This window comes from Oncorhynchus clarkii, chromosome 6 (genome assembly GCF_045791955.1).
Source record: "Oncorhynchus clarkii lewisi isolate Uvic-CL-2024 chromosome 6, UVic_Ocla_1.0, whole genome shotgun sequence".
In the NCBI taxonomy this organism is placed as follows: domain Eukaryota; kingdom Metazoa; phylum Chordata; class Actinopteri; order Salmoniformes; family Salmonidae; genus Oncorhynchus; species Oncorhynchus clarkii.
Genome location: NC_092152.1, coordinates 54,727,750 through 54,752,271, shown reverse-complemented (window position 1 = coordinate 54,752,271; position 24,522 = coordinate 54,727,750). Strand labels below are relative to the sequence as shown.

The 24,522-nt window shown below is 40.6% G+C and overlaps 1 long non-coding RNA gene and 1 pseudogene across 1 annotated transcript; both read right to left on the bottom strand.

Annotated features, from left to right (window-relative positions):
* Positions 1–850: 850 nt before the first annotated feature.
* LOC139412133 (uncharacterized) lies at positions 851–9,722 on the bottom strand. Its single transcript, XR_011634671.1, has 4 exons — positions 5,745–9,722; positions 2,718–2,879; positions 2,264–2,338; positions 851–2,024 (listed from the first exon to the last, which is right to left on the bottom strand). It is a non-coding gene; the product is annotated as an uncharacterized lncRNA (long non-coding RNA).
* Positions 9,723–12,846: 3,124 nt separating this feature from the next.
* LOC139412132 (transcription factor Adf-1-like) lies at positions 12,847–14,662 on the bottom strand (annotated as a pseudogene).
* Positions 14,663–24,522: the final 9,860 nt, after the last annotated feature.

Below are 24,522 nucleotides of genomic sequence, written 5' to 3'. Positions count from 1 at the left end.
GCTGTCAATTGTACTGCAGAAATGGATCAAAAGTCACAAAAAATAGTGGTTGTGGTGGCAGCGGCAGAGAAGTACTTGGGATTGAGAGGATTTACTGCTTAACAGATGCAGGATTAGGTCTGGTGTGGGACAAGATATAATTAAATAGTGGAATGGTGTGGTGTTTTATTTTTGTATTTTTTTGAGAGGGTTAATAGTTGGGAGGGAAATTTTCCTTTTTCACAATTTTGTATTACCATATCAAAGAATGTAATGTAGTTAGACTTTAAATTGCCTCACACACACCAGTACAGTAGTTGGCAGTGTATGCAATTAAAAGGTGGATGCGATCTGCCAAACAAATTCCAAAGAAGAAGGTAGCAGGTTAGGATAATTAACGTGGCATGTTAGTAGAATGAGGTTAAGGTTAGGAAAGATGTTAGGCTTAGCTAAAATGCGTAGCATGTTTGGATAATTAACGTGGCAGGTTAGGAGAATGAGGTTATTAAGGATAGCTAAAATGCTATGGTTGTCAACAATCTACTTGTCCAGCCCACACACAAAATGGTCGAGTGGCAACAAATCTGCCCAATTAGCTGATTCGGTTTCCATACACCCACTTCTGTTGACACGCCCACTTTCAGACACTCCACGTATGCAGCACATGACCCATGATATTCCAGATTGGACATTTGCATCTGCTTCTTTGCTTTGCAGTCAAGATAAACAGTGCAATATCGCCACCTATCGTACTGGAGGCAACAGTGTTTACTTTGTTATGGCTCGACCTCTCATCCAGAGCTATTATCCATAACACCTAAATGCCATAATACACGTGCTAGCTCACTTAATACACCAAACAAATATAATAATAGTCTATTAATACTAGTATTTATAATTTTAGGTACAACTTATAAAGGCATTAAATAGCATTCATAAAGGCTTCATAAACACTTCACAAATAGTCTATAACCATATGTCATACTCTACAGATGGTGTGTGAACATACATATTGAGTTATGTCACAGTTGGCAATTCACTCTACAGTGGAAATGGGTATGTAACCCTTCATAGAGTATGACAAACACTTATAGATGATTTGTGAATGGAGTACTTGTACTTGGTTTAAAGTGGGACCGATATTGACATTTTGTATTTCTGTAACAATACTTATTTAATCCCAACTATCCAAGCACCTGTTGACAAATTGGAATCATCATCCCATAACTAACATCTCCATGTGAAGAGAGTAGCAATAAAAATAACAAAGTAATACAAAAAATGAAACTTTAGATAAAGGCTACAGAGGCAGATAACCAAGAATGGAAAAGCTGGCTGTATTACGTGGAGATAATTGGACAAAAAAGGTTGCATAATTAAGAACAGTTGGTGAAGACAAACAAATCCTAACAAAAATCTTATGGACTAGTCCAATGAAAACAAATTTGATTTACAATTACCATACAAAACTACATTAAATATATTTTTCACAATCCCCATATAAAAATACCAAGTAGTGAGATTTATGTTCCTTGTAAATATTTACAGGATCATGCATGTCTACAGGTTTTTTACAGGTAAAAAAGGAATACAATCTTATAAAGATACATTAATCAACGAAACACTCAAGGATGTTGTTTATATGAGTCAGGTAGGATACTACTCTTACTGCTGCGATATGTCAGAAGAGTAAAACAATGGTCATTTACATTTTTGTTGTTTAATTTCAAATGGTGAAACACCAGAGAGCTCTGCTATCCACAGTCAGATGCAGTCAAGTGAGCTGCAATGATTTATGAGTAATGAGTCTATTTCCTGTGACCTCATAACTAATCAGAGTAGTCCAATATGAGGAAAGTGATGAACATTGTATTTCTGTCCTGGTAAAGGTTCAGGTCAGTCAGCCCATGGCATGTAGTCCAAAGACAACCAGACGGAAATCAACATGACTGAAGGCGCAACAGTGGTGTATAACATCCTCAGGGCAGGTCCGCAAGTTGAGGACGGAAACAGAGTGTGTCTCTCTAGTATGGCAAGCAGAGGACCTGTGAAGGAAGGAGCAACACAAATAATTGAATCATCAAGATCGCTTTTAGCGTGATAAGAACCATCATGTTTTTGAGCATTTACAGTGGCAAGATAATTTGTAGAAAGTTGTACAAATATTTATTGTATGTGCAAGCAGCTAACTGTCCCTAGCTACAGTATATTGTTCCTATTTAAGTAATGATTCATAGAGGTCCACACAGTGAATATGACACGTACAGTCACAAGCTTACCTTACCATCATGATTAAGACGTTTTCTCCTCAAGTGTTGCGGACCTGGAACACCCCACTGCACCAGACCTCCTCCTATACCTAAAATACAACAGGATAATGCTTTGTCCTTTTTTCACAGAAATTGAACTTTGTCTTTAGCCTTTCCCAACCCCACAAAACACACGTGCAGCGGCACCAGGTCAGCCGCAGCACACCACCATGGAACATTTTGGGGAATATGTGCCCAGCTAAAGGGCACAACACAGAGGGCAGCTGGGAAATGACACTAGCCACGCATCAGTAACTGATCCACATCTCAAACCTCTAGGCTGACTACCGCCACAGAATATGTCATTAATAATTTCTAGAGTAGTGCTAGTGTTTCACTACTATTGTCATACATTATAAATAATTAGAAATTACTGGATATCTTTGTCATTCACAACAGACTCTGAATAGTTTGTGTCCGACGACAAACCTTAAAACACCTTCTGCGCCTTGAGGTCAGTCAGCCCATCGACTGACATGAAAAAAAGTAATGGCTGAAGGTGCAACAGTGGTGTCCAACATCCTCAGAGCAGGTCAACAAGTTGAGGACAGAATCAGACTTCACATCCCGTAATTGTTTCAAGCAGAGGATCTGTGAATAAACATAAGGAGCAGAGCCAAAGATTATCATAATGTTTCATGAATATTCAAACCGTCAGGAAAGTTAGTAGACAGCACAAAAAAATAAGTGAAACTCACAAGAAGAAAGTCACTACTAATACATTTTTGGGGATCACAAACTGGACCCTGAAAAGAGCTGTTGTACACCCAGATTCAAATAGCATGCATCAAGTTGAAAGAGAAACACATGCATCACCTGTGAATACACATGTATGAAATTATTAGATCAAGCAAATTAATAAAATTATTTTTATTTTACCTTTATTTAACTAGGCAAGTCAGTTAAGAACAAATTCTTATTTTCAATGATGGCCTAGGAACAGTGGGTTAACTGCCTGTTCAGGGGCAGAACGACAGATTTGTACCTTGTCAGCTCGGGGATTTGAACTTGCAACCTCAATACCTCATTGACCTCCTCATGAGAGGATATGAATATCCACTTTATTTCGGCCTAGTGACAGTGTTAATCATTGTAAAAAGATATCAAATCCCAAGTCACAGCATTACTTGCATATATTTTGATCCAGAAACTAGCTCCCCACCAGATGCATAAATCTGAGGAACAATGTGGAATGTTTTATTTCACCACATGGTTGACTCTACACTGTAGAGGTAAAAAATACTGCCTGCAGTCTTGGCGGATCATTGAGAACAGCATGACTGGCTGCGTCACCGCTTGGTACGGCACTGCAAAGCCCTAGGGTAGTGCAGATGGCCCAGTACATCACTGGGGCCGAGCTCCATACCAGGACCTCTATACCAGGTGGTGTCAGAGAAAGATTCCAACCACCCAAGCCAACAGGACCCTGAACAGCTTCTACCCCCAAGCCATAAGCTAAATAGTTAGTTAAATAGTTACCTGAACAAACTTTTTTTTTTAACTCATCACATCCGCTGCTGCTACTGTTTACTATCGGTCACTTTATTCCTAGTTATATGTACATACAGTATATACCTCAAATACCTCATATCACTGCACATCAACTCGGTACTGGTACCCCTTGTATATAGCCATGTTATCATTACTCATTGTGTATCTATTATTACATGTTTCACTTTTCTATTATTTCTAGGGATGCACGGTATATCGGTAAGCATATCGGAATTGGCCAATATTAGCCACAAACGCCAACATCAGCCCGATGTCTAGTTTAACGCCAATGTGCAAAACCGATGTCATAGCTGATGTGGGTACCTATATAACGTATGTAGATGACGTAATGACGCCACAAAAAATACAGCATTACACATGCAACACAGCATTCCTAGCCAAGCCCATAATGTCAGCTGTGTGGATCTATTTTGAAGTTTCAAAGGAAGATAACAAAAAGGCCATATGCAACGTTTGTGCTGCTATTATTTACGGAGACTTTTATCTCCCTCACCAACTTTAAACATCTGCTATCTGAGCAGCTAACCGATCGCTGCAGCTGTACATAGTCCATCGGTATATAGCCCACCCAATTTACCTACCTCATCCCCATACTGTTTTTATTTTATTTACTTTTCTACACTTTTGCACACCAGTATCTCTACCTGCACATGTTCATCTGATCATTTATCACTCCAGTGTTAATCTGCTAAATTGTAATTATTCACTCCTATGGCCTATTTATTGCCTACCTCCTCATGCCTTTTGCACACAATGTATATAGATTATTTTTTTCCTACTATGTTATTGACTTGTTTATTGTTTACTCCATGTGTAACTCTGTGTTGTTGTCTGTTCACACTGCTATGCTTTATCTTGGCCAGGTCGCATTTGCAAATGAGAAGTTGTTCTCAACTAGCCTACCTGGTTAAATAAAGGTGAATATATATATATATATATATTTTATTTCCAGAGGGGGGGAGAAAGTTAAATCTTTCTATACCACAAACCGAATTACTAATTTGAAAGTGCATCACCCCCCTACTTAGAACAAAAGCATAACAAAACTAAGCGCACACCTCCAACAACTAAACATGTTCAAGTCAAGCAGTCAATTGAAAGACTAAGAACATTTCAGCAAGACAACTCAAAGGCAAAACCCATTAAACGCCAAGATAATGGAATTCATTGCCCTTGACAATCAACCGTTCTCTGTCGTGGATGATATAGACTTTCACCAAACTGGTTCGAGCACCGGTACATACTACCAAGTTGGCACTATTTTTCAGATGTTGCCCTACTGGAGTTACACAGTATTGTTGAAACGCACATCCATGAGCTACTTGCTATGGGCGTCACTGCTATTAACGTCACAAATTACATTTGGACCAGCGATGTCAGTCCCATGAGCATGCTGAGTCTGACAGCACAGTGGGTCGACGAGGATTTCGTAATGCCGAATAAACACCTATAACCTGACCTTCCTCTCCAGGCAGTTCTTGCAAGAGCCAGGTGCTGCTGTGCTGCAAGAGTGGCCCTCTTTTTCAAGCAACATGTGCTAGTTGAAGCATTCAAGGTATGGCATGAGTGTGACAATCTTTTGATGAGAACATTATAGGCCAGTGTTGCCCAACACTTTTTCCTGTTGAACTACCACTCTGTTGGCTCTTGTTTAATGTTGTACATATTTTAGTTTTTCATGTATTTCAGGTCCCCAGAACCCCCCCCCCCCACCCCCGCTAATTTTTCCCCCACAGCTAACAACATTTCCTGAGGAAACACTGGTACACACAGTCACTGGTTCAACTTCAATAAGAATCTCTCATGGTGGACATCACAAACCTGGAACTCGGCCTGCAGAAAGACAAAATGCATTGTCATAGTAAACAAAACAAAAAACAGAAGAAACTAAATAGCTACTTAATTGAAACAGTGAATAGTTTTCGAAGTGAATGAAGCTCTCACCTTTTGAAAATTATTTGATGTTTATATATAAAAGCATGTTCTTCCTGAAGTCTACAGAAATGTGCAACGTTGAATGTTGCAGCAGATAGAAAAGCACTGCAGTGCATTTGTCCTAATGAAAACATCTTGATCTCCAACAAAAATAGAGATAAAACAGGCTCTCAAAAATGGATAACAAAAATAGGATTTAAAAATGTATTTAAAAAAAATTAAACAAAGCATGACTCATTTTGACAATGGAAAAGTTGACAACTTTCAGAGCCTTGCTCTCCATCTTGTTTATATTTAAGTTGACCATTCAAGTAGTCAATTCAAAGGTCAAACAAAAAAAATGGTCCAGAAAGAAGCTAACACTAAAATAACAACTGGTCTCCTCTCAAAATGATCATGTTCTTTTTTTCATAAACAAGACCAGGCATCAAAAGCGAATAGAAGGCCAAGGGAATCTGCAAATTCAACTATTGTGACAAAGCCTCTACACTTTTCCTGACAGCACACTTCGTGAAAAAACTCTACATTGGATTTCAAACAATATAAAAACAGGTAAGCACGTGGAACCATTCACATGTGGTACCAAATGGATAAGCGTTATTCGACATTCAACATTTACTGACACCACGTTTGAACCTATTTAGGCTATACAGTATACCACAGAATAGGTATACAATGTAAGTAGCTATAGTATACTTTTAATCTACTTGTCTGAACTCATCTGAGGTTGCATTGCTGTTTATTTGAACACAAAAGCTAAGGCGCTAGAAAAATAGCACATTCATGCATTTTTTTGAAAGATGCCATGCTATTAAAAGGTTCTGTACTGTGGTTTACTAGTAAATAGATAAGTACCAAGCCAATAAAAAAAATGTTTTAAAAGACATATCTTTCATGTCTATTACTTTACAATTTTCATTCTTCTGCAGGTGTGGCAGAGAGCTTTTCTTCTTCCTTTGCCTACACTGTCTGGAATGTTTTCCTCATTGACACTATTTTTGGTTCATCCAAAAAGGACAGCCATTCCCAAGTGTGATTCTTCTTGCACATGTCCATGCCTTCAATGGCAATACTGACTGCATTTGACTTAGCTTTTTGCAATTGATCTAATATTGCCAAATCCTTTCTGAATCGATCATTTTTCTTTGACAGGAGCTCTGGATCGACTGGAAGCATCATAGAACATACCTTCAGAAAACTGGCTAGGATCAACTCAACAATCTGAACAGTCAACTCAAAAAAGTCTGTGTTGGTCCACATGGTAAGCCTATCAAACACAAGGTTCTTGGGTACCTCAATGTCATCAAACAAGCATGCATTTCCTTTAACAAGGCCTCTCCCATCTTCCTGCCAATCCTTGAGTTTGGTAACAAGGGTTTGGTATCTTTCTTCCATCTCCAACACGTTTCCCTTCAAAGTTAAGGCTCTCCAGAGAGGATCAATGATAAGCTTGGAAACCAGACCCAGAGCTCTGCATCCGGCCTTGAACTGTTGAACCTCCAAATCAGCAACAACTGCCGCAAGCAAACTACTCTCAGCTCCGTACGTACAGGTAAACTCAACCAAATCATCATGGATGCTATACACCCCAGCAGAATTATGAAACAGACCATCTATTCTGTGTCCAATGGATAGAGACAAAGGAACTTCATCAAATTCTTTTTTGCTGGTCAAAAAGGTTTCGAACGGAACAAGCTGACCGTCCTCTGCCCATCCAAGCTCTTGCACAGCAATACTCACAGAATTCACCAAACGCACTGTTCCAGACTCCAACTCTGTTGTCCTAATGTTAGGGGAGCTATGGACTCCTACTTCTTTATCTCCTAAAATCATATTTTCCCAAAGTAGAAGACTTGTTTTTGCATGGTGAGCAAAGCCATCAATCAAATGTAAGCCACAGAAGAGCTGACTTACAAGGCACATCATTGTCTTTTCAGTGGAACTAAAGCCACAATGTTTCTCAACCATCAGTGGTAGGATGTCTGATCTGTATTCAGCGAGGATTTGTTCAAATGTCTTTTCGGAACCAGTCCCATCACCAAAACACTTTGAAAAGGTTACAAAAATCCATCTCATCTGTTGCATTTCACCACTCGTAACAATTTCATTGATCATTTTCCTGCAAATGTCAACTTGGTAGTTCTCTGGGCATGGGGTTTGCTCTGTGACCCCAGAGTGAACGCCAGACTCCTTTAAGCAGAAGTCAGTGGGTCCATTATCTTGGCCAAGCTTGACAGTTTCATCTGTTTCGATAGAGATGATCTCTTCAGCATGCAGAGACCATACAGTCCTTGCATCAGCGACCAGATATTTCAAACCGGTCTTGTTAACCATCTTCTGGGAGTTCATCTTCTCCTCTGTATCATCTGCCTCTTGTATCCCTTTCAAATTCAATTGTCTTTTTGACAATCTTGCAGGTGGATTAGCTTCTTTTTTCTTGTATTGTCTAGTCACAAGCGGTATTATAAACACTTCTTTTGAAAAGTCTTTATCTGCAACATGTTTCCGTTTGGCCATTCGTTTGAGTTTAGATGCAATATGTATGGCATTTTGACAGCGTTTCTGATTTTGAAAACGTACATCAAAATTATATTTCAGAATATTATAGACGGTATACATATAACTCCTTTTTGTATTTTTTGCAAACTTATGAACCTCATACATTACGCCATTTGTCAGTAACTGTGAGTCAAGTTTTGTTTTGGATGCCGGTTTGGATCTCACATCAAATTCCACACCTATTTCTTTGCACAAGGGGTAGCAGTTTTTCACCACTTCCTCTGCAAAGGGCATCACATTTGCCTGTTTAATGTTGCTGACCAGGACAGACCGAGACAAGGTACATACTTTTCCAATCTGAATATCACTGGGTGACATGTAAAAACATGACTCCTCTTTGATTAAATTCTCTACAGGGGTGCTTGGTCTATCCTGTTCTGTGTGAACACGAACAACACCTTTACCACCCACATTTACTGCTGTTTGAAGTGGAGTACCAACTTTTGTTGAATTCATTTTAATCTCCCTATCACTTGATTTTGTATCTTCTAACAGATTACAAATAAGCCGTTGTTTTGCTGTGTCATATCCATTTTCGGCATATGAATAACTTGCATCAAAAGAGTCAGACAAAATGACAGCTGGGGATATCTCCACCTTATCCTCCTCTGGCTTTATATCTACATCCATCTCACACCAACTAAACTAGTTATCTGGGTGACACCCAGGGTCAACTTAAATATAGTTTGGTTAGACCTAGTAATGTCCAAGTAGCGGACCAGGCCTATCTCCTTAAGAATATCAATCCAATTGATTTTTATAAAGCCCTTTTACAACAGTGAAAATTCTGAGGAAATACGTTCTGTAATATTAGATAGTGGTGTAACTACAGTTGATTCCAAGTGTATTGTTAGGCCTATACCAACTGACCAAGGGAGTCCACCCTAGCCTCAGGCTACCGAATAATCTTAACTTGCATCTCACTGCAGTAATGTTAGATCCAATGAGACTTGGCACATAACATAAACGAATAGTGAGTACCACCAAGTAGCCAAATCATCTTGCTAACTAGCTATGTATTGAATTCTATATTCACGGCAAATATGACACTTGCAAGGGTGCATTGATTGCAATGCATGAATTATCTGTACATGGCTGCCTATTGTTTGTCATAGACTAATGGCTCAGATCAAATAGAGTAGCTCAGCTAGCTAACGTTAGTTAGCTATTACTGTAGCTACCTTGATTTTGCAGGTACCCCTAAACCTTCCATACGATAGTTTGGAATTAGAAAAAAAAGTTGTTCCTACGACAAAGTACTTCCAGGTGGGTAACTGGTTAGCTTATTCCGAAAATGTAAACTGAATGTTTTGAGTTCGACGCTGCGTATCGAGGAATTAGAAAATCATTCTAAACATTTGGCTAAAATCTTAGTTACAAAAAAACGTAGACATGCAGTGGTTCTGCGTAAACGAGCTTTCTTTTCCGCTGAAAACCGGATGTGGAAACTCTACTCAGGCGTTGTGATTCCGGGTGCGCCTTTCTCGCTCCAGATTCAAATAACGGGTAACTGCATATTTGGAGCAAATATTTTTGTATAATTAACCCAATATAGAGCCTGTCGTTTCAAATTGGATCAAATTAGTCATAGAACAAGGAGGTGGGCAGAGTCAAGCACGAGATAGTGAGATCCTATTTGCCCGTTCTATAATTTATTTGAATTCTTCCGTTAGGGAAAGCCTGCCTTGATGTGCAATAAGTCAATTCGCCCTGGCAGTCCTTCTAAACGCATTTTTTTTTAATATATTCCCGGTGTCTGTGACAGATACAGTTAGGTGAGACGTAGATCTGGTGGAGAGTGTGGGGAAACAGAAGACTTTGTCATGCTGAGTGTTTATGTAGAGTCTTTGCCAGATAAGGTCAGGGTAGGAAGTGTCAGTTATACCGTGAGAGCTTTTGTTTCCCGAAAATACTAGTGTTTTAGGTGTCAAGTTTATGGGCATGTTGCAGCAGTGTGTAGGAGGGAGATGACTAGATGTGAAAAGTGTGTAGGAGGGCATAAGATGATGGAATGTGTGGTATCGGTGGAAAACGTTATGGATGTTAGTTGTAGGGCTGCCCATGGGGCTGAAGATCGGAGGTGTCCGGTGAGAGAAAGGTAGGTTGAGGTTGCCAGGGTTATGTATTTAGCTTTTATTTAACTAGGCAAGTCAGTTAAGAACAAATTCTTATTTACAATAACGGCCTAGAGTAGTATAGAAAGTGTTGTATTCCAAAGCAGTGAAGAGTGGTAGTGGAAGATGGGTACAGGGTGAGGTATCCTGAGAGTAGGTAGAGACCAAGAGAGAGTGATGGGAAGAATATGTGCTTCAGTAAGGTGGGCTTTTCAGCATCTATAGCCATGGTTGTCAATTGTACTGCAGAAATGGATCAAAAGTCACAGAAAATAGTGGTTGTGGTGGCAGCGGCAAAGAAGTACTTGGGATTGAGAGGATTTACTTCTTAACAGCTGCAGGGGGTAGTGTTAGTGGTGTTATGTCCTCTCAGACCATTGATCTGGAGTAGGACTAGATATAATTAAATAGTGGAATGGGGTGGTGTTGAATTTGTTTTGAGAGGGTTAATATTTGGATGGGCGATTTTGTATTACCATATATATATATATTAAATGTAGTTATGCCGTGAATGGCCTCACACACCAGTACAGCAGGTGGCAGTGCATGCACCTAAAAGTTTGATGCGATCGGCCAACCAAATCTCAAAGAAGAATGTAACCGATTAGGAGAATTAACATAGCAGGTTAGGAGAATTAACGTGGCAGGTTAGGAGAATGAGGTTATGGTTTGGAAAGGGGTTAACATTAGCTAAAATGTGTAGCATGTTTGGATAATTAATGTGTCAGGTTAGGAAAAAGCTTAGCTAAAATGCTATAGTTGTCAACAATGTACTTGTCGTGCAGCCCAGACACATAAAACAGTCTTGAGTGGCAACAAATCTGCCCAATTAGCTGATTCTCTTTCCATACACCCACTTCTGTTGACACATCCACTTTCAGACACACTCCATGGTAGCGGTCCAAACACTTACAAGACACAAAGTCCACTTATATGGAAAAATTTCCCTCCAAAATGCAATAATAAATAGTCAAGATAGCAGAGTAGGCTCTTTCAACAATGAGACCGACGTTGATGAAGGTGGTCTTGATCGCACTGTTGGGCCGGTCGAAAGCGCAGGTCTGCGTGGGTCCAGAGATGGTTAAAGTCCCGAAAGCAGGCAGGGGAGTTCCACTGTCTAATTCAAGAGCTTCGACTGTTTTGAGAGGAATTCCGAAGTTACTTTCGTCTGGACCGAAGCCAGTTCGATCACCTGCTCCAGATGGTTGGAGCCAGGATCACCCGGATGGATAACTACCGGGAGTCCATCAGCCCAGTTGAACGCCTGGCGATTTGTCTCCGGTAAGGTACATTCTAGTACATTTTTAAAGCCTTTGATATCATAATTGATTTATATTTTATACATTGTTTGTATGTGCAACGCTAAAGGGCTCTAGTTAATAGTCCCTATTTGACATCAGATGTACTTTTACAGAATGTTCATTGGGACTATAACTTTTCCCAAAGTTGGTTTATAATCCTTTTTCAATTATGCAATGTTACCAAATGAAAAGAAAGGCGCCTTCTGCCCTGATGAAGGTAGGCTAGTCTTCTCCAGGACCCATTGTTGTTCAAGACAGTTACAGTCATTCATTACATTCTTATAGAGAAAAAGTGTCCTTCTGCTTTCCCCATAGGATAACCATTTTTGGTTCCAGGTATAATACTTAATACATGGAACCCAATAGGGTTCTACTTGGAACCAAAAGGGGTACTACCTGGAACCTAAAAGGGATCTCCTATGGGGACAGCCAGAGAACCCTTTTAAGTAGATAGTACCATTCTTTCTAAGAGTAGAGTTGGCCTGGACTACAGTTTATTGATATAGTCATAGACTGAATTGTACTGTTTCAAGGCATTGTTAATGATGGTTGATGAGTATTACAATATAATTAGTAAAGCATAATAAACAGTAATGAGGTAGCTATATGAGTAGATATAATATGTGGGTGGAATTCAAGTTATACACAATATTGATCATTATTTTGAATTATATTTTAGATTCTTGGCGACAGGGGACTCCTACAGGACCATAGGATTCAGCTTCCGAGTTGGACGGTCCACGGTGGCAGGCATTGTCCCCTCTGTGGCACAAGCCATTTGGGACTGTCTGGTTCGTGAAAACATGCCTGTCCCCAAGGAGGAAGACTGGAGGGCCATCGCTGCCGAGTTCCTGGAGAGGTGGAATTTCCCCAATTGTCTTGGCTCCAATACAGACCGATACAGGGACTACTCATAAAGCCTAGACATAGTAGAGGAAATTCAGACATGGCCATAAAGAGAGAGGGCAGGGCACTGGAGATCTGAGGTACGAAGAGATGTGTGTGTGTCTCTGTCTCTGAGAAAAAGGGAATAATATGTAGCCATAACACAGCTAAACAAACAAATGACCCCTGGACGTCACGGACCAGTCGATGGAACATAACTTCACAAAAAGTTTCAACACCCTGGTTTTCAAGTGGTTTTAAATTAAAGAAATATATTGACCTATAGTCTCGTAAGAGACCAAGAGCATCTGTGAAAACTCCGTATGAGTTTCAATTCAGAAATCTATGTAACACTAATAATGAATGCTATCCTAAGACTTTATAAACAAATTACTTTATGAATTGACTGAATTTAAACGGAACTGACGTGTGTGAAAAGAAAGGTACAATGAGGGAGGTCAAAACAACAACCAGACAACTCTTCTCCTCTTCCTGTCCTTCCTGTGAGCTGGTCAGCTAAATTGACTCCATTTCTGAAAGGGAAGAGAAAAACAACACATACAAGCTTAACATAATGACACCATAAAAGGTGGGATTTATGTTAACTAAATACTGCTTGCATAGTGTAGTTAGTGGCATAAATATAGGAACATTGTGGTAAAGTTGGTAATACTTGCTGTTTACTCATGGAATTTGTATTTCAGACCAAAAAATGAATATGACAGGCAGATATTTCGACAGCAACTGTTTTAGGATATTTTCTAACCCAGAAACAACAGCTATACATTTGCCTCATATTAATACTTTGATCTGAAATACCAATTAACCTACATGACTATACTGTAAAAATGACCTACTTTACTTCACTGTCGCACAATTATGACACTACCTGTGATGTGGAGAGAAAAAAAACTTACCATTGAACTCGGCTTCGAAAAGCAGCTGATACATTTTAACCTTGACTGCTGCTTTTCTTTGCTGAGGCAGCCTCTTCAGTGTTGGCACCAGGCTCATGGCAAAGAGGGTCTCTTCATCCTCCTTCCTGTGAGCATCAGGTTGGGCTGCATCCCTCTCGACAGCTTGGAGGAGCCTCTGCTGAAATGAGTTGAGTGGATCTGGGGGCTGGTACCTCCGATGACGCCTGGTGTGACGTTGTTCCTCTTAGTTTCTCTCTCTGTTTCTCTCCACGGCCACATCCTGTTCAACGAGGTGGTCACTTCCGTGAGGTTCATAATAATCTCAGGTGGTCCTAGATCCAGAGGTGCTTCCTCCATTTCATCATCTTCCATGGCTGCACCGGTAGTGGTCATACTCGTGGATGATGTTGTAGAGGGTCTCACTCCACCGGTGGAGGTGATGGTCGCATTTGTAGGTGACGTTGAGGGTCTTGATGCACCGGTGGCAACAACACTTGTGGATGACGTAGTAGAGGGTCTGGCTGTAAAATTGCCACTCGTTGCCCTAGGCACAATAAATGGATCCAGAAAAGAAAGAATGTGGCAGAAGCGCCAAGGCTGCTGGCCTGAAGCTGCTGACCCAGACCTCTTCTTCTCTTTCTCTACCCTTCTCTCTCTCTGATACCTGTCCCTGAGTCCTCTCCACTTCCTCCTACAGCCTTCTTCTACATAGACATGAACATGATAAGCCAAACCATTACCTAGCATAACTATAGTTATTAGATAGCCATCATTGACATGTCACCTACTGTACACAGACACACACGGTTATCTGACCAAATTATCAGGGGTACAGTAGTATCTACCATTTATATTACTATTTATATAGCATACACACTCTCACTCTTTCAAACATGATTATTTTGTAAAGTTATCAGGGGTAGTAACTAGCATAATTTATTTGACTATTTCTTTCACACACACCTCATTGGCTAGGTTAGCTAACTAGCCACATCTAGCACAAGCTCACTACTAAACTGACCTGGCAATCCTACTATCGTGGACACTTGTCTCCAAGCAGCATTTTTTGTGTTTATGTCCCTGTAGCTGTCAGCAGTTGTGTCAAAAAGACACGGTTTTGAGGATACTGCGAAAATTATTCTCTCCTCCATGTGTCCAACTGCATGCGACTATTTGCAAAAGGTACCTGCATCAGTATAATTGCCTAGCTGCGCAAAATGTTATGCAGCAGGGATGCAACAACGCAGTCGGTGTTTTCGAAGCGTAAAACAATGGTCATTTACATTTTTGTTGTTTAATTTTAAATGGTGATGTTACGCCCCTGAAAACAGGGGAGAAATAATCACGAGCGTGATACGGTGTTGTATTCTCAATTCAACGTTTAGTGTAATCATTTCACAAAAGTAACACATTACAAAACAACAGAAAACCCATTATACAACTAACACAGCAAAATATCTTATTAACAACGTATATGTTCATTCACAATCGACATAAAATGGCAGCTACTCTGAGTACGATGCTATTCTTCACTTCAACCGAGCAGGGCTAATATTACTCTCTTCAAACTTAACTCTAACTTCCTCAAGACGTTACTAAGACACACCTTAAACACTCTTGACATGTTAGCGAGTTATAACATTTAAATTACTATTTTATCATCAATAAAGTACCTGAAAACAGGGGAGAAATAATCACGAGCGTGATACGATGTTGTATTCTCAATTCAACGTTTAGTGTAATGAGAAAAGACCGCGATTTTCCCAGAAATATGGGTGGAGACCAGAGCAATCGATCTCCGGCTCATAGATTAAGAGCATTTCGTAGATCACAGATTAACACTTTTAGGCACCACAAAATAAAGTAATCAATATAACGTTTACACAGTACTCTCAATTCTTACCCTTTGACAGATTTTAACGTTAATACAATTATATGAATGTTATTCATCTCTATCAACTAATACTGAATGCATCTTTTTAACAGATGTTTTACGATCCTCACATACCATAAACTTACTAATACTTTTTAATGTATAACAGGCTATGAATATTTCCTTTAACCTGTCACAGTGAAACACCAGAGAGCTCTGCTATCCACTGTCAGATGCAGTCAAGTGAGCTGCAATGATTTATGAGTAATGAGTCTATTTCCTGTGACCTCATAACTAATCAGAGTAGTCCAGTATGAGGAAAGTGATGAACATTGTATTTCTGTTCAGGTCAGTCAGCCCATGGCATGTAGTCCAAAGACAACCAGTCGGAAATCAACATGACTGAAGGCGCAACAGTGGTGTATAACATCCTCAGGGCAGGTCCGCAAGTTGAGGACGGAAACAGAGTGTGTCTCTCTAGTATGGCAAGCAGAGGACCTGTGAAGGAAGGAGCAACACAAATAATTTAATCATCAAGATCGCTTTTAGTGTGATAAGAACCATCATGTTTTTGAGCATTTACAGTGGCAAAATAATTTGTAGAAAATTGTACAAATATTTATTGTATGTGCAAGCAGCTAACTGTCCCTAGCTACAGTAAATTGTTCCTATTTAAGTAATGATTCATAGAGGACACAGTGGACCACACAACAGAATGGCGCCGAATGTGATGGCTGCCGTTATGATCCCGTAACCAATTGTGCATGTTTTTTTTGCAACTTATTTTGTACATAATGTTTCTGCCACCGTGTCTTATGACCGAAAAGAGCTTCTAGATATCAGGACAGAGATTACTCACCCCGTACTTCCTTTACCATCGGTCCTATTAGCCAACATACAATCAATCGATAATAAAATAGACAAACTATGATCACGTATATCCTACCATCAGGACATTAAAAACGGTAATATCTTATGTTTCACCGAGTCTTGGCTGAATGACGACATTAATAACATAGATCTGGCGGGTTTTATGCTTTTTTGGTAGGATAGAACAGCGGCCTCTGGTAAGACAAGGGGTGCCGGTCTACAGTGGGGCAAAAAAAGTATTTAGTCAGCCACCAATTATGCAAGTTCTCCCACTTAAAAAGATGAGAGAGGCCTGTAATTTTCATCATAGGTACACTTCAACTATGACAGACAAAATGAGAAAAAAAATCTAGAAAATCACATTGTAGGATTTTTATGAATTTATTTGAAAATTATGGTGGAAAATAAGTATTTGGTCAATAACAAAAGTTTATCTCAATACTTTGTTATATACCTTTTGTTGGCAATGACAGAGGTCAAATGTTTTCTGTAAGTCTTCACAAGGTTTTCACACACTGTTGCTGGTATTTTGGCCCATTCCTTCATGCAGATCTCCTCTAGAGCAGTGATGTTTTGGGGCTGTTGCTGGGCAACACGGACTTTCAACTCCCCCCAAAGATTTTCTATGGGGTTGAGATCTGGAGACTGGCTAGGCCACTCCAGGACCTTGAAATGCTTCTTACGAAGCCACTCCTTCGTTGCCCGGGCGGTGTGTTTGGGATCATTGTCATGCTGAAAGACCCAGCCACGTTTCATCTTCAATGCCCTTTCTGATGGAAGGAGGTTTTCACTCAAAATCTCACAATACATGGCCCAATTCATTCTTTCCTTTACACGGATCAGTCGTCCTGGTCCCTTTGCAGAAAAACAGCTCCAAAGCATGATATTTCCACCCCCATGCTTCACAGTAGGTATGGGGTTCTTTGGATGCAACTCAGCATTCTTTGTCCTCCAAACACGACGAGTTGAGTTTTTACCAAAAAGTTATATTTTGGTTTCATCTGACCATATGACATTCTCCCAATCTTCTTCTGGATCATCCAAATGCTCTCTTGCCTCTAGTGACACCCCATCCCGTGAACGGGACCGTTGTCATCATCTGACACTAATTAGCATAACGCAACGGACATAAATCTTCCTAGAAAATATTCCCATTCATGAAAATCACAAGTGAAATATATTGGAACACAGCTTAGCCTTTTGTTAATCACCCTGTCATCTCAGATTTTCAAAATATGCTTTACAGACAAAGCTAGACAAGCATTTGTGTACGTTTATCGATAGCCTAGCATAGCATTATGCCTTGCTAGCAGCAGGCAACCTTGTCACGAAAATCAGAAAAGCAATCAAATTAAATCGTTTACCTTTGATGAACTTCGGATGTTTTCACTCACGAGACTCCCAGGTAGATAGCCAAAGTTCATTTTTTCCCAAAATATTATTTTTGTATGCGAAATAGCTCCGTTTGTTCTTCACGTTTGGCTGGGAAATCGACCGGAAATTGCGGTCACGACAACACCGAAAAATATTCCAAATTAGCTCCATAATATCGACAGAAACATGGCAAACGTTGTTTAGAATCAATCCTAAAGGTGTTTTTCAAATATCTATTCGATAATATATCCACCGGGACAATTGGTTTCTCAGTAGAAGCGATTGGAATAATGGCTACCTCTGTACTTTATGCGAGATTTTCTCTCCGGGAGCATCATGTGACCACTTGCGCAATGTAGCCCCCTACGGGCATTCTTCAACATAAATGCATAAAACTACGTCACAATGCTGTAGACACCTTGGGGAATACGTAGAAAGTGTAAGCTGGTTCATAGCACATTCACAGGTCAATGGGGACTTATTGGCACGCAGCGTTTTCAAAACCTGGGGCACTTCCGGATTGGATTTTTCTCAGGCTTTCGCCTGCAACATCAGTTCTTTTATACTCACAGATAATATCTTTACAGTTTTGGAAACGTTAGAGTGTTTTCTATCCAAAGCTGTCAATTATATGCATATTCTAGCATCTTGTCCTGACAAAATATCCTGCTTAAAACGGGAACGTTTTTTTTCCAAAAATGAAAATACTGCCCCTAGAGTCTCAACAGGCTAGCAAACTTCAGATGGGCCTGGACATGTACTGGCTTAAACAGGGGGACACGTCTGGCACTGCAGGATTTGAGTCCATGGCGGCATAGTGTGTTGCTGATGGTAGGCTTTGTTACTTTGGTCCCAGCTCTCTGCAGGTCATTCACTAGGTCCCCCCGTGTGGTTCTGGGATTTTTGCTCACCGTTCTTGTGATCATTTTGACCCCACGGGGTGAGATCTTGCGTGGAGCCCCAGATCGAGGGAGATTATCAGTGGTCTTGTATGTCTTCCATTTCCTAATAATTGCTCCCACAGTTGATTTCTTCAAACCAAGCTGCTTACCTATTGCAGATTCAGTCTTCCCAGCCTGGTGCAGGTCTACAATTTTGTTTCTGGTGTCCTTTGACAGCTCTTTGGTCTTGGCCATAGTGGAGTTTGGAGTGTGACTGTTTGAGGTTGTGGACAGGTGTCTTTTATACTGATAACAAGTTCAAACAGGTGCCGTTAATACAGGTAACGAGTGGAGGACAGAGGAGCCTCTTAAAGAAGAAGTTACAGGTCTGTGAGAGCCAGAAATCTTGCTTGTTTGTAGGTGACCAAATACTTATTTTCCACCATAATTTGCAAATAAATTAATTAAAAATCCTACAATGTGATTTTCTGGATTTTTTTTCTCATTTTGTCTGTCATGGTTGAAGTGTACCTATGATGAAAAATACAGGCCTCTCATCTTTTTAAGTGGGAGAACTTGCACGATTGGTGGCTGACTAAATACTTTTTTGCCCCACTGTATACCCAAGCCTAGCCTATGGTTGACCTATTAGAATTCCTTGCAGTAAACCTGGGCCAATGGCCAAATAATAAGTATCCCGTTTCAGGCTTAATGTATAGACAACTCAGACCAATGAGAACATGCCACATGTAGCTTTGAGTCCCAGACTAGAATTCCTCCCGTGTCCCTGACCCATTAATCTTCAGTTCCCCATTACAATGAAACAACTATTTCCATTGATCATTAATTCCCTCTTGACCTTAAGTCCTCTGAGTTGTGTATTTATCTGAAAATATTCTTACAGCTGTAACGTAACAAAATGTGAAAAAAGTCAAGTGGTCTGAATACTTTCAGAATGCACTGTAGATGCAGTAAGTCATGTCAGAAGCTAGCAGATTCATTACTTACCAACAACAGCTGCAAATTCCAATAAGACTACATCACATTTTGAAGTTCACTTTCATTGCTTTGTCTAACAACACTATTATGAATCTAGCAAATGAGTTTTGTTAGTCAGAGTGCAGTATTTACACTGAACACAAATATAAAGGCAACATTAAACAATTTGAGTTACAGTTCATATAAGGTAGTCATTTGAAATTGGTAGTCATTTGGTAGTCATTTGAAATAAATCCATTATGCTCTAATCTATAGATTTCACATGACTTCGAATATATGTATTTATCTGTTTGTCACAGATATATATTTTAAAAAAAGGTATGGGCATGGATCAGAAAACCAGTCAGTATATGTTGTGACCACCATTTGCATCTTTTGTTTCATGCAGCGCGACATTTCCTTTGCATAAAGTTGGTCAGGCTATTGATTGTGGTCTGTGGAATGCTGTCTCACTCCTCTTCAATGGCTGCGCGAAGATGCTGGATATTGGCGGGAACTGGAACACGTCAATCCAGAGCATCCTGAAAATGCTCAATGGGTGACATGTCTGTTGAGTATGCAGGCCATGGAAGAACTGGGACATTTTCAGCTTCCAGGAATTGTGTACAGACCCTTGCGACATGGGGCTGTGCATTACCATGCTGAAACATGAGGTGATGCATGAGGTGGTGGATGAATGGCAGGACAATGGGCCTCAGAATCACGTCACGGTATCTCTGTGCATTGAAATTGCCATCAATAAAATCATATTGTGTTTGCTGTCTGTAGTTTATGCCTGACCATACCATAACCCCACCGCCACCATGGGGCACTGTGTTTACAACGTTGACGTCAGCAAACCGCTCATCCACATGACGGCATCTGCCGATACAGTTGAAACCGGGATTCATCCGTGAAGAGCACACTTCTCCAGTGTACCAGTGGCCATCGAAGGTGAGTTAGGTCAAGACCCCTGGTGTGGATGACGAGCACAAAGATGGGCTTCCTTGAAACGGTTTCTGAGAGTTTGTGCAGAAATGGGCTCTCTTTCTCCGTAACGGACATGAGTAAGACCTTTAAACGTGTCAAACCTCGCAAGGCTTCTGGCCCAGACGGCATCCTCAGAGCATGCGCAGACCAGCTGGCTGGTGTGTTTATGGACATATTCAATCTCTCCTTAATCCCAGTCTGTTGTCCCCAACAGCTTCAAGATGGCAAACATTGTTCCTGTACCCAATAATGCAAAGGTAACTCAACTAAAGGACTATCACCCCGTAGCACTCACCTCTGTCATCATGAAGTGCTTTGAAAGACTAGTCAAAGATCATATCACCTTCATCTTACCTGTCACCATAGACCCACTTCAATTTGCTTTCCGCCCCAATAGGTCCGAACACGATGCAATCGCCATCCCACTGCCCTATCCCATCTGGACAAAAGGAATACCTATGCAAGAATGATGTTCATTGACTATAGCTCAGCATTCAACACCATTTTACCTCCCAAGCTCATCATTAAGCTCGAGGTTCTGGGTCTGAACCCCGCCCTGTGCAATTGGGCCCTGGACTTCCTGACGGGCCACCCCCAGGTGGTGAAGGTAGGAAACAACACCTCCAATTTGCCGATCCTCAACACTGGGGCCCCACAAGGGTGCGTACTCAGCTCCCTCCTGTACTCCCTGTTCACCCATGACTGCATGGCCAAGCACGCCTCCAACTCAATCATCAAGTTTTCAGATGACACAACAGTAGTAGGCTTGATTACCAACAACGATGAGACAGGGAGACAGCCTACAGGGAGGAGGTGAGGGTTCTGGGAGTGTGGTGTCAGGAAAATAACCTCCCACTCAATGTCAACAAAACAAAGGAGATGATTGTGGACTTCAGGAAACAGCAGAGGGAGCACCTCCCTATCCACATCAACAGGACAGCAGTAGAGACGGTGGAAAGTTTTAAGTTCATCACTGACAAACTGAAACGGTCCACCTACACAGACAGTGTGGTGAAGAAGGTGCAACAGCGCCTCAGGAGGCTGAAGAAATGTGGCTTGTCACCTAAAACCCTCACAAACGTTTACAGATGCACAATTGAGAGCATCCTGTCGGGCTGTATCACTACCTCGTACGACAACTGCACTGCCTACATACACAGACTTGAAATCAATGGCCACTTTAATAAATGGGACACTAGTCACTTTAATAATGTCACTTTAATAATGTTTACATTTCTTGCATTACTCATGTGTATATACTGTATTCTATACTATTGTACTGTTTCTTAGTCCATGACGCTCTGACATCCATATATTTATTCTTAATTCCATTCCTTACTTAGATTTGTATGTATTGGGTATATATGTTGTGAAATTGTTAGATATTACTTGTTTGATATTGCTGCACTGTCGGAACTAGAAGCACAAACATTTCACTACACCCGCAATAACATCTGCTAAACACGTGTAAGTGACCAATACAATTTGATTTGAAATTCTTTGGTTATGCAAACACAGTTTCATCAGCTGTCCGGGTAGCTGGTCTCAGACGATCCCATAGGTGAAGAAGCAGTATGTGGAGGTCCTAGGCTGGTGTAGCAGTGTGAGATTTTTCCCTTAGATTATGCACCAAGTCGCACACAAGGACCAATTCAAATAGGCCAGGTCAAGAGGGGATGTTAATAATTTGATAATAATAATTCAGTATGTTTTTAAAAATTGAATTACAGCTGCATAGCTAATGTTATTATTTGTTGTTCAAACACTTTTTCATATCAATATTGTACATACATGTGATTGTAAAAGTTTAGTATATTTTGGTTTGGCCCATCGCAGGTCATCTGTATTTTCGTACCCCCTTATTGGTCTCTTTGCTGGACCTTCGGCTAGCAAGGTATGTGGTCATTGGCTCCAAAATTGTTCAATATAAAACCGTGGTAATGTTACACAATGTACTGTTATGCAACCATAAGTTTGTTACAATGTGGACAAGATAAAGATTTATGTTAACAAGTTTCACCAAGCTCGCTAACTAGGGTATCTATTGTAACTTGTGAGTGCTTGGGACAGTGTTTGAGTGAGTGTCCATGTGCTTTCGCAGGTGCCTGAGAGCTATGACTGCGCCAAGGGCTGACATTGTGTGTTGTCTCTTCGTGTGCAGTTATGTATTTTATTTTGTCCGAATTATGTTCTGTATCATTTTACTTATTGTATGGTGTGCTGTTGTGCATTGAATGTGTGCACGCAGCACCTGTTATTTCCTTTTGACGCGCTCTTTTGCCTGACCTTCGGCTAGCAAGATGCCTGAGAGTTATGACTGCGCCAAGAGCTAACATTGTGTGTTGTCTCTTCGTGTGCAGGGCAAATAAAAATAATTCAACTAGCAGACCTCCAGTTGTGTCAGCGTCCTAATTAAAAGTACACAACACAGAATGAACCACGCTACACTGGCGTGGTTACCCATGGTCTGCGGTTGTGAGGCCTGCTGGGGGTACTGCCAAATTCTCTAAGATGATATTGGAGGCGGCTTATGGTATAGAACTGAACATTAAATTATCTGGCAACAGCTCTGGTGGATATTCCTGCAGTCAGCATGCCAATTGCACCCACCCTCAAACCTTGAGACATCTGTGGCATTGTGTTGTGTGACAGAACTGCACATTTTAGTGTCCCCAGCACAAGGGGCACCTGTGTAATGATCATGCTGTTTAATCAACTTCTTGATATGCCACACCTGTCAGGCGGATTAATTATCTTGGCAAAGGAGAAATTCTCACTAACAGGGATGTAAACCAATCTGTGCACAACATGTTAGAGAAATAAGCTTTGTGTGCGTATGGAAGAATTCAATGATATTTTATTTCAGCTCATGAAACATGGGACCAACACCTTACATGTTTTTGTTCAGTATAGTATGTGCCTTCATTGCCTTGTATCATATTCTTATTAAGGAATTAGCTCAAAGTATTTTAAAGGAGCAAACAGGAATAAAAAGTTGAGAAGAATTGGACAAGCTGGCTTCTGTTTACAGTTCTAAATCAAATCAAAATAAATGTATTTATATAGCCCTTCATACATCAGCTGATATATAAGTGCTGTATAGAAACCCACCCTAAAACCCCAAACAGCAAGCAATGCAGGTGTAGAAGAAGTTCTACAGTGGACATTGAAGATAAGCATCGTATTGCGGTTCAGAACAATAGCCGTGTCCCACCCTTCATTAACTCTCCAGTCACATATTAAATCTCAAACAGTAATCGTCTTCTATTGTTTGGCTTTGAGGTTTTCTGTTTAATTCTGCCTGGTCAACCAACAGTAATTATATCCAGCCAGTCTATCAGTGTTGTGGTGTTTTGAATATTTTTTTTATCCTTAGATTTGAGAATTGAATCCAGATGCCTCTTAGTTTATGCAGATTGCATTTTAGTGGTAACTGGACCATGAGTGATCATGGCAGCAACTGGGAGAGGTGGAGCCCCTATCAGAGCACACAAAATGGACCCCCTAAAATGTCCCTGCTCCTCCTAATGCCAATCTATGAACAAATAGCGTGTTTCCCAACCCCCCTAATTACTGGGGTTGGGCCTGGGCCTTGGAGGCTGCTGATATGTAGATAGCACCACTGGGAGCACTGAAAGGCTGTATCACTACATCCAGGCTGTATCACTACATCCAGGCTGTATCACTACATCCAGGCTGTATCACTACATCCAGGCTGTATCACTACATCCAGGCTGTATCACTACATCCAGGCTGTATCACTACATCCAGGCTGTATCACATTCGGCCGTGATTGGGAGCCCCATAGGGCGGTGCACAATTGGCCCAGCGTCGTCCGGGTTTGGCCGATGTAGCCCGTCATTGTAAATAAGAATTTGTTCTTAACTGGCTTGCCTAGTTAAATAAAAGTACTAATAAATACAAAATAAATATGCAATTCTTCTGAAAATGGGTGTGGCTCCACAATGTTTTCCAATTTGACAAAATGGTGTAAAATATAGAGTCGAAGTCCAACGAGAGCGTATACAAATTATGACAAATGTTA